Here is a 14,490-nt window from a genome sequence, read left to right on the forward strand (position 1 = left end):
AACAGGTAGAGAGCATTGGGAGAGAGAGGAGAGGGAGGACTGAGCATGTGCAGACCCCTTTAGGGAGCACATGTATATATAGATGTATCTTCTGCAGGAAGGCTGTGTGTGGTGTGGCTGCTGAGCTGTGGCATCACAGGGCTGAGTCTCTCTCTCTCTCTTTCACTCGCTCGCTCACTCACTCACTCACTCACTCACTCTCGCGCACGCTGGGGGCAGGCAACTTTCCCTCAGCGAGGAGCAGAGAAGCTTATCTCCACCTCGCTGTTTTCCCTCTCCCTCTCTCTCTACAGCGGGAAAAAAAAAAAAAAAGCAGAGCAACACCTGTGGTCTCGTACCCAGAACCGGTCAGGGCTTTTCCCTCTTTTTTTTTCCTCCCCCCCCCCCAGCCGTTGTTTCTTCTGCTCTTTGCTGTGCGCGGCTGGTCCGGTTGATGTGCGCGCAGAGGAGGCTGTGAATGAGAATGAACGCCGTGCAGTCTGTCAGGAAGGGCATCTCCTGCCCCGATCAGGACCCCAACTGCACCCGCATCGTGGAGACCCTCGCCGCCTGGAACAACACGGCAGTCAGCGCCTACAAGCTGGTCAACCTCCCCCCGGTCGCTACCTCGGTGAGTACCCTGGGGAGGTGAGGTGGGTGTGTGTGTGTGTGTGTGTGTGTGCTGGTTGGGGGGGCGGACACTTTTCTTAATGTCATTCCTTGGAGGTGGACTGCGCCCATCTGCTTAGGGTAGCCCCAGGTGACACGCTGTGGGGGAGACCAACTCAGCCGGTGAGTTTGAGTCCAGGGTGCCGTCAGCCAGAGAGGGAGGTCAAGGAATTACTGCTCTTTTGAGCGGCGTTCCGTAGGCGCAGCGCTCTGTTTCAAAGGCAGCTGTGGATTCTTCTCTGTGTTTTGTGACTGACTGTGTCAGGGCTGCTGGATCATTTAAGCCTATTGTGAAAATTGAATGGGGAGAAAAAAGGTAATTTCACATTGCAAGATTCTATGCTGTATTGACTATTTTTGATCTTCTTTATTGAGGCTCCAGGGAGAAACTACCCTTGTTTTTATAATAGGTAATTTTATATTTCCTTAATTCCCTTGAAAATGCATATATTTTTTCTTTCATGTTATTTTTCAAGATTTTTTGGGTTTTGGGGTTGCTTCTATAAAGTGTGTCTGTCAGTAAAAAAAACCTTGTAGCATATTATTCATTACCACACCAATCTGCATTATAGGCAATGCTGAAATGGGCAGGATTGTCAGTTCTTTCAATAAAAAAGATACAAAGTTCTCTAGATTTACATAGACAGTAGAGAAGATGTTTAAGGCTGTTGTTTGTGATTGAAGACACAGGTGTCAGTTACATGCCTCCATTTGGTTCCCCTGAGATGCTGATGCACAACAGCAAAGTTCTTTTCCTGAGGTCCAGAACCACTCGCTGGAATGGCTCATGTCTCATGGGTCTCAGAACGGCCCCTTGATTGAGTTTTCAGATAGTGGTCAATCTGAGCACACTGTCACTGTGGGGAGGGAGGGTTGATGGGACCAGTGAATCACAGCAATGGGTCCTTAAAGAAGTCCAGCAACATGAAAGAGGAATCTTCGTCCTTTAGGCTGTTGATTTTTTAACCTGTGAAAGTCCAAATCTGCAGCGCAGGCCAGGCCACACAACATCAGGTCAGGCATGCCATGGAGGCAATCCAAAGAGCAGAAAGTTTGAATTGAAGCGGCTCTTATACCACACTACAAAGCGGGTTTACCTTTTCAGTGACGAGGCTGTCAGATATTATCTGAGAGTGTCTCCCATGTAGTACAGGTGAACTTTGCATGGCATGAAAGTGGGATGCAGAGACCTTGCGCTGAACAAATACAATCCGCCGCGTCAAAGAGATATCAAGATGACTTTTTTACTTGCGGAATAGGGTGCAGCGTGTCCCTTGCTTTACCTGCCTCTCAGTCTTTGCTGATAGTCTCCGTACAAGACAACTCTCTGAATGCAGCGTCAAGATACCAGCGTCAAGATACCCGGTCCCAGCATAGCACCTGCGGTTGACAGGTGGATCGGCGGAGGATTGACGTGAGCATTAGCGATCTGTCATCTCCCAAAGCGATAATGTCGGCCAGCTCCTCGTCATTAACATATAGATTATTTATTGCTTTGAACAAGAAATGAGTAACAGCCATGACAAGAAAAAAATAAAAGGACACTTCACGTGATAGATATGCTTTCCCCCTCCCTTCCCCACTAACCCCACATTTGTTTTATCGTTATCTTGCCATGGCACAGTTGCATGAAACTTCTTTAGATTGGCCGCCGCTGCTAAGACTTAAGCCTTAAGATATAGAAAACACTATTCCAATAAGTCTTTTGCTCCTCGAGAATTTCATAGAATCTGGTCCCTCTGTGTTTGTGGTTTTAATTGGCCATGCACGCAAACCGTGATGCTCGTTCAGAGATAGTCCCACTGGCTCTTTTTTCTGTCGATTTAAGTTCCGTTGAATAAATCTGTGCTTCCTTGATTTTGATTAACAAATGGGTGATGGCTGAGGCGTCTGAGCTCCATTTAATGTAATGTCCTCTTGATGGCAGTAATGTAAGCCATACAGCTGCTTCACTGTTTGATGGCAGAATTCTTGAAATCTTGCTGTACATCCTGCTAGTGTGAGGGTTTTTCAGAGGTTTACGAATGCAACATTTTTGTATTCATGAAAGAAATTTCATTAGTACAGTGGGAACAAAGTGAAAATGCTGAGATTTCCCATGCACTCTTTAATCAGTAATTATTCATATGGGAGGCTTCAGCTTAACTACAGGCAGCAGAGTAGCATAGCTGTAAGGAGATGAGATCCTAATAGAAAGGTTGCCAGGTTGACTCCCAGGTGGGAGACTGCTGTTCTACCCTTGGGTGAGGTAATTAGCCTGAATTGCCTCAATGAAAATCCAGCTGTATAAATGGATAGCATATTACTGTAATTGTATGTTATGCACGGTGCTCTGGATAAGAGCATCTGCTAAGATAATGTGATGAATGAATGCATGCAGTGATTCTTAATCACTGAACTGCCATTGGTAACCAATAATAATATCCCAGCTGCTTTGGAAGTGGGTCAAAAGGAAAGTCCCCCAAAGGGCAGAGCACAACAACTACTGAAGCGTGTCATTCATTATAAGAGGCGGGAAAAAAACAGAGAAGTCTTGTTTTGTCTCCCTGCAAGTTCTGATATGGGATTCATAAATCAATCTTCGTCGAGATTAAAAAAAGAATTAATCCGGCGTAATTCCTTCATTTCAAAGAGAGCCTGTTCCAAGAAGGGGAGCTAACTCAATCCTCTTAATGGCAAGAGAGATCGAGCAGGGTCCTGGGGGTGGGTGGGTGGGGGGTTGTGGCACTGTTTAGACAGCAGGGGGTGCCCTCTGCTTCATGTGAGGTGAAGGCTGTTAGCAATTTAGGTCCCTGTAGTGAGTCCGAGCGGTTGCTTCCTGCTTTCGGTGTCCAGAACCCCTGCTAACTGCTTCTGTTTCATTAACAGATATATGAAAGTCTTGCTGTGTCCCCAAGCATTTTCAGGGTTCCACCTCCTGGTGACCTATACAGCACATTAGCTATTATTTGCCCAGCAAACTACCTTTATGGAAGGCAAGCTACTTAGCTAGCAAGCTATCCACTTAGGATGACTGTAGGATATTTATTGAAGTTGTCCAGTTACACCTGGTATTGAAGGTACAGTGGTTGAAACTTTTTGGCTGGATTTCCTAACCACTACACCACAGAGATACACAGCTGTGAGTTGCTACATTTTATATGTGTTTCTCTGTTTGTCAAGACACTTATGTCATTTTCTGGCAATATGTTATAGTGTCTGCATACTGTATGAATTATGCGGAAATAGATACATTGTTTGTGTATAGAACACATCAGACCTGTGGGTGTGATGGATCCCTTCCCAGGCATGATTAATGCAAGGGTGACCCAGAAAGCAGCCATTGATTGAATAGCATTTGTCTAACCTTTGTTTAAAACAGCCATCAGGAATAGTTAAATGTCAGTATTATCCATTCGGCGATTGATGGCGACTCTGAAAAAATTGCACAACACAAAGGCTCGAAATCCTATTACCAACAGGCGCTCTTGCTGAAGGCCCACAATGACACTGGTTTAACACCGCAAGGAGCTTTGTTTATGTGTGGATAATGAAGGACAGGTCTGTTTCCCACATTGATTTCACTCTGCGCCGCTGCGGACATCAGTTAGTATGCCTGACAGAAAGTCGTCCGGCTAATCTAGAGCGATGAAGGGTGAGACAAAGCCATACTCGTTTGGAACAAGGCTAATTAAGGTATGATTAATAATTAGGTCTGCATTTCTCTTACATGTTACATTATTATTGTTTAGCAACAATATCTTATCCGGAGTGACTTAAGAATTTTATCCCTTTATGCAGCTGGATATTTACTGAGGCAATCGTGGGTTAAGCACCTTAAGTGCCCACGGGTAGAGCAGCAGTGAAGTGAACCAGGAACCTTTCAGTTACAAGACCTGCCCCTTACCAACACACCACCCTGCCACAGTCTTCTGTTATTACAAAGACGCATCAGGCAGAAAACTGAGCATATTCATGTGATGACAGCAAAAGCCCATGAAGAGCGAGGGGGAAATTGCGCTCTCTCAGTTGGCTTGGTTGTGCACAGGTGTCCTAACAATGTCACTGGCTCTGACCTGCTTGACCAGCTTGCGAAAAGTCCATTTATTAGGAACTTGTTTGGCTTTGACGATCCCAGCTACCCAACATGCCATACCTGGGAGAGCTAAACCCTCTGTGATTCTGTATGACTTTGTCTACAGTAGGCCTGCAGGTCATAAAAGAAGATCTGTGTTACATGTTAGTCTTGCCCCCCCATAGGCACCCCTGTGGCATCTACGGTTACCTGGCAGTGGGCTCAGCTCAAGCGAACCAATGAGAGGGCCCCTTCCATGTTATGCATTCAACAACAGCAGCCACGCTCTTTCCTGTTAATGAGAACAGATGCGAGGGATGCTGAGAGAGTAACTGCTAAGCAAAAATAATTGAATTATGTAACAGTCACTGCACTGTAGCTTTGGATCGCAAGCCAGGAATGTGTGTGTGTGTCTGTGTGTGTGTGTGTCTGTGTGTCTGTGTGTGCTGTATGTGTGTGCGTCTACAATATGTATATATGCATGTGCATGCCCTTGTATATGTGTATTTCAGTCCCTGTCAGGTCTGTAGTCTTATTGTACTGAATGTACCTCTCTGTGTGTGCCTGAGAGTGAGATGCCTTTGTATGCGATAAAGCGGGAGATTACACAAGTTAGTAGAACAAATTTGAGAAGAACAAATATAAATCCTGCCAAAGAAGAGCCCACGGCAGCTGAAAATAAAAAAGAAAGGTTCTGCAGGATAGAGGACTGTTTCAGATAAAGGATTTGGAAGCAGAGAGAGACAGAGCTCAGGCCAGCTAAACACACCTGACCACCTCGCGGAGCACTTTAATTGCAATTTTACCCTCCGACAAGTCAGTTTGGAAACGGGATGAGGCGCCACAGGCAGAAGGTCGGAGGAGAAGACAAATACGCGTTGCCGTGTAAATGAAATGCCAGCGCGGCAAGAGGACATATCCTGTGTGTTATCCCATCACCGCAGTCGCAATTGAAATGCTTCGCGTGTGAGGTGGACAGGAAGCTGCCCCGTGCTCTCCGCGCCTCTCGGCCACGGTTTATGCATGTGAACGTGCCCTTTGCATAGATCGTTAAATGCAGCGTCAGCATTGCGCCAGTGCGGGTAGTAAAAAGACAAGCCGCTGCACATCCGGTCCCAGCATGGAGGTTAAACTAAAGTTAAACTGTATGTCCCCTGTCAGTTAGTGAAATGCAGCGTCGAGGCGCAACAAGATTTGGATTTGCTGGCTGTGCTGCGTCACTCTGGCTGCTTCGGCCCACTTCGCAGATGACTTTGTGGCATCCCTGTCATGATAAGCTGCGCAAACAGTTCCTCTGGAGGAGAGCGTTCAGATCAATCCCGATTTCCTCTCGAGTTACAACAGTGCGTTGCAGCATGTGGAATTGAATCGACCGGGTGGGGGGGGGGTGGGGGGGTGAAAGTTACACAGCTGAATAAAAAGACACTGTGAGAGTCACCTGCTAAGGAACACAGGCTGTGTGCTCCAAGAGACGATGCGGAGCTGCTGGGAGCTCCACTCGAGACGCCAACCGACGTGTCACCGGCACGTTAGAGGCTCGGTTGATGCCAAGCGCTTTGCCACCATCTGTTTCCTCACAGGAGTGCACGGTAAAGCCAGCCCCTGCTGGCGGTGGGCCATGGACCACCGTTTAAATCGCAGCCGGATAGAGATTACCCTGTGTGTCAGGTGTCAGAGTTTTGCCATGGTAAGCGAGTGCGATAAGCATGTACCTTATCGCCAGGTGGGCACAGTTCCGAGTTTATCAGCCTCGCACCTGTCTGAGAAACAGTACAGATACAAACGCAAAGCTGTCTAGTCACAGGCACTCCTGTGAGCTTGGGGGGGACTCGTTGTCATTGGTGGCAACTGTGGTGCCTAATAATCTCATCAAACGAGGATGGCGGGAAGATAGTATGACACTGCCCTGTTGCCAAACTCTGTGCTCACATAGATATGCCCGTTATATCCCAGAGTACCATGCATACACATGAACCAGAAATAATTCACTGAAATGATTTGTTTGGTTAGGTGAAATTTCCGTAGTTGGACAGCTCTAGATCTGCGTGTGTTAGCATCCGAGGAATGGCCATCATTGCGCTGTCATGGGATTATTAAGGCTACTACTTTTTTTTTGAATTCTCAACGATATCTGTCCTCCTCCAGGCAGAAAAGCAAACCCAAACAGCATCCTGCACAAATCATTATGCATGTTCTCTGTCACCTCCCTCTTTGTCTCTGAAGATTGAAATATGCGGCATTACTTTTGCCGTTTGTTAATTTCATGCACTCTAAGAAAAATCAATATTTAATTTACCCCCTGGACCCCTATTCACTTTGATACTGACGTCAGTCTCCGCCGCGGTTTATTTTCATTTCATTTCTTTATGGCTCAACTGTCCGTCTACGAGCGAAAAAAAAAGATTTCTCCTCTTTGACAGCATGTTCAAAGACACTGTAATCGAATGGTTATGGCAGAGGCGGCCAGCAGAGATATTAAAAACAGGCACAGAGCCCTTGATATCTCAGCTCGCGTGCTCTCACGGTCGACGTTATTACTGCATGTAACGCGCTGCTACGTTGACGGCGCCGATCGCCGCGTCTGATACAGACATGTAATAATTTCCCGAGAATGAAAGAGCAGAGGCTCTAATCACAGTCCTTTAAATAAACTGAGCACAAGCGGGGGAAGCGTGCGCTTCCAGGACTGTCGACGAGCTTGCGGGGTTAGCGTCGCCGCGCCTTTTCCCGGGACAGCGTGCACTAAGCACTCTGCCGCTGAGCATCGCCGCTTGCGATTGCCCCTCAGAGCGTGCGGCCACTTTCATGCCACAATGCACTCCTGGAACCCCCTCAGCAAACCCTCTCGTCGGGAATTTAATCCCGAAAAGAAAATGGGGGATGAACATGGGATTAAGTTAACCATTCAAGAGTACATCACTGTTAATCATGATCGCGTGAGCTAAAAGAATTCATGGCATCATCTTCGTAAATGTCATAAACAAGGATTGTTACGAAGAAGGATTATCGTGTAACAGTAACGTTATGAAACAGAGAGAGCATGTATTTAAAAAATACTTCCTTTTGAAAGCTACAGTAACAATGACTGGCAGGCGGGGAAGTGTAATCACGTTAAATGTACAGGCGACTGCATACCTGCTTGTCCCAGCAAATACTCTGCATCACAGTTGCTGTAATAGGGCTGCATAATCATTTATAAAACATTTATTTTCACGCTTCGACTCTGCTCGTCTCGCCCCGTCGCTGACCAACACTCCATCAGCAAGTCCGTCTGCGTACCGCCCAACAATTCCCTGGAAACCGGTCAGCGGTAATCACCTCCGCAGGAAGCAATTAAACCAGTGTTTCATGATTAAAAAGACTTCTGGGAGATACTGTACGTGACCCCTGCGGGTGAAGAGGATGCATACATCTGCCTGTTACGTGTGTGTTGTTTGAAATTATTCACACATATTTCTCTGAACATCAAGCAATTAAAGACATCTTGGGCCATAGTGCTTAGCTTACACTCCAAACAAACACCTTAACCAAATCATCCACTCTTGAACCTCATACTTACTGCTCCAATTCAGGGTAAATATCTAGTTCAAGGGCTCAACTGCAGTGTCCTGTCCGGGACTGGAACCCTCAACACACTGGTTAAAAACCCCAGCTCCTTAATTAACCACTACCTCTTACTACCACCTGGGCACGCACGCACATCCTCTCTACCGGACACCCATGCATCCCAATGCTTTCTCATGTCGATCAGTGAGAGTAGCGCACCTGTCCTCCTCCAGATTGGTTAATCCACTCTAATAATAACGGACCTGTGTCACAGCTTTGTCAGATGTCACTCACTGTCACTCTGCAGTGAAACAGGTTTATGATGTTTTGGTGCCCACCCCACAAAACAAACCACCACTGTTTGGTTAAATGCACTCATGAGTGAACTCAAAACTTGTGGAGGAAGGATTCAGTATTGAGACTGCGGTTTTATTAATGCTAATGGATGCTGCACAATGCCATGGTAGCGTTTGTATATCACCCTTGACTCCAAGCACCAAGTGGTGAGACAAGATGCAGAACCCCCCTGTCCACCGACCCAGTGTAGCGAATAGACAGTATTTGCAATTGCATGTTGCAGAGTCACCATGTAGTATTTGCTGGGAGGATTGTATGCAAAGAGATATAAGGTTGAGTCACAGCCGTGGCAGCCTCTCCATGTCCTGCGTCCTCCATGCTTATTGCTTCTTGGAACACTGAGAGCTGCAAGAGCTGGCAAATGAGCACCGCCCCCAGGTGGATGCATGTTACGCAATATCCTCATATCTCCAATCAACAGCTCAAATGTTGGACAGGGCAGCTGGAGAAACGCCAGGCTGTTCTAATTAAGAAAAATAGCTTTCTCCGTCCTATCTCTGAAAGTGCTTCTCCCCTTGAAATGTGCAGGGGAGAGAAGATACCCCAATCACCGGTCTGTTTGTTTGGTCCCAAGGTGAGCGCGCTCGCTGCTATCGGACACAAACGCTGTGTGTTGTGGTGCCCCTAGGCGGCTCAGACAGCGATTAAGTAAGCACAGCTTTGACGTCTATCAGACCAATGGAACCCAGAGGCATTTCCCAGGCAAACAGAGAGAGCAAGCAACGGGCCGACAGGTCGTGAGAGAAGAAATTACACCTCCGCCCAGGGAGGCTGTGTGTGGCTTGCTGTAATCAAGGCTTCAAAGTCTTCTCTTGTGGAAGAAATTGGAAATATGTTTAACTTTCTGCACGCAATAATTCTGCGAAGCTGCTATCTCTGTCAGGGGTTTGCACTTGTTTTATAATTTAAGCAACTGAATTGGTTAAAAGAGCTATATGTAGTGTCTGTACTATGCAAAGTGTAGTACGTACCTATGTAATGTCACAGCAATGCTGTCCCATTTCTGAAACCTCAGGATGAGAGAACGTTTATTTTCTCCACCAGTGGAATTGTGTTTGCTCTGTTAGGGCAGAACACAGTAAACTAAATTAATGTTAGCTTGATTTGAAGGGAACCTTTAGGCTTTTCGCACATTGCTTTTCCTCTGTTCATTGAAATGTTAATCCAGCTGTGGTTTTGCATTATTCAGTAGAATATCTGGTATTATTTTGATGTCTTGCAGCACTCTCTAGTGGGGCTCTTATTCAGTTCAATAGCACTCCAACACCCCTACACATATTCAGGATGATCATATGGCATTTAGCAGAAAAAACAAAAAACCACAGCATTGCCTTCCCCACACGCCCAAATCTCATAAAATAAAGATTAAAAGGTCTTTAAAAGGTGGAACATCATCCACCCACTTTAAAAACGGAGATTAAAGCAATGCTAATGTGCTGACTTTTGGTGTCAATAGGGAAATCATTTGTGATGTAATGTAAGTCGGTCACTTTGGGTCCTCTGTACATTTGCGTCAATATATTGACCCGTACATCATAATCCCTTTTACTTTGTTTCAATCAGGTCGTGGCTCTATGTTAACTCCTGCTCTGAAATAAGTGTACTGGGACCTTGAACGACTGCAGTGGATCGTACAGATGGCACCTCCTTCAGAACAGTGTTCCCGTTACTGCACAGGCATTTGCCCCTGGTTGTTGTGCACCAGACACAACAGCTGTTTCCTGTGGTTCCGCTGAAATAATGCCAAAGAGGGGATAGCAAATCCTAATCCTACTGGAAAACGCCCACCTTGTTACAGCAATGAAGGGCAGCCAGCAGCACAACGGAGGACAACTGTTTGAGAAGCTAATATAGCCAATTACGCTGAAATACAACTTTGCTGCTAGATTGTTCACACATGCAATCGGTTTCACAGTAAGAGCGCCTCTGTTGTGTGAATCAGCTATGTTTTCGCTCCACTTAATGATGTTCCATTAACCGTTTTGGCATTTATTGCCAGTTCTATTGCCTGTGTCATCATTTTCAGAATATTCCAGATAACACATAAGACATGAAAGTTGAGCGATTGGACGTTGTTAAGACATCACAGATACACTGTGAAAATGTTCTTATGCTCACTTTCCATTTCATACACCTAAGCCTTAATGCTCTAACTCCTGGTCCCACTCATAGATATCTCTTCACAAATGCTACCAGACCACACTTGAATGTCTCAAGGCTGGGCTGTCGTGTTCCAGAACACAGTCTACTGCCTAAGGTCTTCAAATGCACAGATCCGGACTAGCACCCCACCAAGGAACCCCCCACCCCCACCCCCACCCCCGCTGTGCAGCCATAAGCCAGCTGGAACAGACACCATGTCCATTCTGTGCAGCCTGACTCAAATCAGAACCGACGGCGAGATTCGCCACGTCCATTTCTCATCACGGCGTCTGCCAGCGAGGACGCTTATTGAAGTTAATGTATGCAGACCCGCGGCAGCCATGGGAGTCTGGGATGGGAGGCGGTCTGCCGCGCCCACAGCGAATCAGAAAGGGCTCCTTTATTAGGAAGATTCAGGACACAGCGGGGAAAGCATGACTGAGGAGAAGATTTTAAAAACAAATGTGGGATTACACACTAAATTTAAATTACACAGATAATGAAAAACGCCCTTTTAGCTTTTACGCAGAAATTGAGTTCGTTGATTCGAGTCACATTTGAATTCGCTACTCAGCTGAGCAGATAATTCACAGTTTAGGGAAAATGCTGTAAAAATAATACTTTAGGTTTTGCGGCGTGCCAAACAAAGGCATTTTACGCTTTCATTAACTTCATTTAGCTCTCGGGGTTATTGTTCCATCACTGCTGTGTTTTCAGTCCATACCATCAAAGAGAAGTCATTTAAAACTTTCCCTTTGGATATTTTGTTTTATAATGTTCTAGTTCTAGGTTTTTCTCTTTCCTTTTTCTGCCCCCCCCCCCCCCCCCCCCCCCCCCTTCACCTGCCTCTGGTGCTATTGCAGTACTTATGATGTGGAGCCACTCTCTATGACTCCTGAGAGCTTTTTTTGTGGGGGTGGGCAGGAATCTTTCTCTCTCTCTCTTTCTCTGGTCTCTCACCAGTAGCACTAACAATGCACAACGTAACGCCTGACTGCTTCGGATCCGCTCTGGGAAGAAGCACTGCAGTGAAACGGCTTCCGTAGACTTTCCCAACTCTCCTTTTTTGGGCAAAGGTTAGAGGAGGGATCACGGAAATTTAAACTCCTCTCTCTCTCCTGAGCAGAGAACAAAGGAGAAACACTGACTCCTGTGTCGTGGTGGGGCTTGGGCTTAGGTACTGTCAGAGCGGGATGAGGCATCGTTCTTGAGAACGGAGAACGGCCGACACACCTGAAATCCCTTTGATACTGATGAAAGCGAACGGTCCGGCAAGAGAACTGAAGCTGTATTATGTGTGCACCATTCTGCATTATGTGGGATTGAATCAAACAAACCACAACAGCTGTACGGTCTCGTACAGAAAAGAAAAAAACCTTTTCCAGATGAATGCAGAGGGCTACATTATACCTGATTCACAATGTGAGGCAGCGCTCTTTCCTGAGGAGGAGAAGGAGTGATTCGTCACCCTCCCTGAAAGCTGACAGACTGATGGCTGAAGAGACAGGAGAGGTGTTTTGTTATGGGAGAGCCCATTAGGAACGCAGGTAATGAACAAGCGCTCGCCATTTGCTGTAAGTGACAAAAGCCCCTCCGTCACTGCAGCCAATCAGCTGCGTCTGCATTGACCTAATCAACAGATCAGGAAACGCTTTTTATGGGAAAGAGTGGATCACAAAGCACTGAAGATGGATAGAGGCCAAGGAGAGAGACCGTGATGCTGGGGTTGTTGATCGAGGAAGGAGGACACAACTGGCAAACTGTTGGCCTCTCAGTGGTCACTGCGAGAAGCGGACTGGACTTGCTGCCCTGTGTTTCAGTGTCCTGCAGGCAGGCCTGTTTAATTTAGAGATATTTCCCCAACAGGCCTGTCTCCTGACATCAGCATCCATTGTAGGGAGCATCACTGGGGAGGTCTTCTAGGAAAGGGTTAGCTGTGATTCTGCTCTCTAAGGGGGCATTGGTCTTGAAAAGGTATGTGCACTAAGTGTGTGTGTGTGTGTGTGTGTGTGTGTGTGTGTGTGTGTGCCTGTACACATTATGTATTTGTATCCTGATGTGTGTATTTATTAGTTATTAGTACCGAAGGACTTGAATAAATTAGTGCCCTGGTGCATCTTAATTAAGAGCTTTTGAGTAGACCTGTGGGGAATGGCTGCAGGCTGAAGGCTTTACTATTACGTGTTACACTGCATCACAGAGCAGGCCTTGAACTCAGCCTTCCTCTTTGAACTGTTTAGTCATTTCAGGCATCAGGCGCCCACAGTTCTCTGAAGTGGATGGTAGCAGTGGTCGGGGCCATGAGACCCTGTCACAGTACGGGTGTCTGTAGCACACCTTGCAAAGTTGCAAGTCTTCAAACTATTGTTTGAAGTTGAAGAGGTCAGCGTTTGAAGCGGACTCTCAAAAGCTTGGTTGCTTGTGCATTGCAATGGTGGTCAGTTCTGCCGGTTATGATGAAGGGAACTTTATCTGGTATGGCTGAAGCTGTGCCACTGGGAGCAAACTGAGAAGGAGGCTGCTCTGTTGGTGCCAGTGTAGCGCCCTCTGGTGGCGTGCTAAGCTTGATGCCAAGCCCATTTGACTGGTTTTCTCAGTTCTCCGCTGCATGAAGAGGCAAAGACGGAGGTTCAGAGGTTCCACTCTGCAGAAAAGTGATAGCCCTCACTGTCTGAACGCCTTCACAGCACAGGCCTCTAATCAGGTTGTACTGTATGATCAAAGTACATCAGTACCTTTGAGGTGCAATTCTCAGGCTAGTGCTTCATCAAGAGGGCTATCACCAGCGGCAATGATTAGTTGGGGCATCTGAGGGGAACTCACCAGCTCCAACGATTTTCTGTGTATTCATTGTCGCACAATCTGCTGGACAGTTTTCCCTCAGCCACCAGCAGAGAAATGGCGCCGCCTGCAGAATTTGGAAAAAGTGGGCAATACCCATACAGTGTTTGCGGGTGAGACTGATTTTTAAAAAAATAGAGTTTGCAGAGGGAAAGCAAACCATAACCCACCCTGAAGAGTCGACGAAAGCCCACGGGGAAGAAGAGAAAGAAAGCACGCCTTGAAGAACGGGAGTTAAAACGGCAGCAACAGGGTCTGTTTGTCTCACCCCGATCGCCCTGCGGGTCAAGATGCAGGGTCCGATGGGAAGGCACAGAAAATTGGATTTTCCCTCCTCTCGTTAGATGCGTTAGAAAAAAGAAAACATCATACCTGCTCTGCAAAACGGAGATGAAAAGGGAGACTCAAACCGGCTTCAAGGTCAACGTGCAAGAGTGGGAGAACATTATATCCCACAGCGACTATCGCATCATAAGGCAACGCGTCAGGCAACAGCGCAGCACGATGTCATGAAAGCGGAACGAGTTCAGCTGGTGAAAGCAGCACAAAGAGGATCTGCCAGTGGCCTTTCCTGAGAGATGTCCAAGAGCCCCAACCCCAGTCTTTGGATGAGGGGTATTTTATTCATCTCTACAGGTCGAATATCACAGCGTTCGTCCCTGCTGTGCAATTCTGCCCCCCGTAGGGCCGAGAAAGCGGAATAGTCGAGTGCTCAAGGAATGTCTTTCATAAATAAAGAGTCTGAACAAAAACCCTGATCGATCCCGCTCAGTCCCTCATGCCTGTTCATTCATCTTGGCTGGAAGGTTCGGGGGTTGGGCCACTCCACCGGTTCTGTTTCTATGGTTACCTCCGACGTGTAAGGATTGCTGTGCGACGGTGTCGTGGACGGTGGCTCTTCT

The 14,490-nt window shown here is 46.8% G+C and overlaps 1 protein-coding gene across 1 annotated transcript in view; it reads left to right on the plus strand.

Moving 5' to 3' along the window:
• The first annotated feature begins 482 nt into the window (after nt 1–482).
• opn4a (opsin 4a (melanopsin)) overlaps nt 483–14,490 on the plus strand; it is a 41,222-nt gene continuing 27,214 nt past the window's right edge. Inside the window, exon 1 of the mRNA XM_036547276.1 lies at nt 483–610. The gene's annotated coding sequence lies outside the window, so the exon portion shown is untranslated. The remainder of the gene's footprint in view (nt 611–14,490) is intronic.

This window comes from Megalops cyprinoides, chromosome 15 (assembly GCF_013368585.1).
Source record: "Megalops cyprinoides isolate fMegCyp1 chromosome 15, fMegCyp1.pri, whole genome shotgun sequence".
Lineage (NCBI taxonomy): Eukaryota > Metazoa > Chordata > Actinopteri > Elopiformes > Megalopidae > Megalops > Megalops cyprinoides.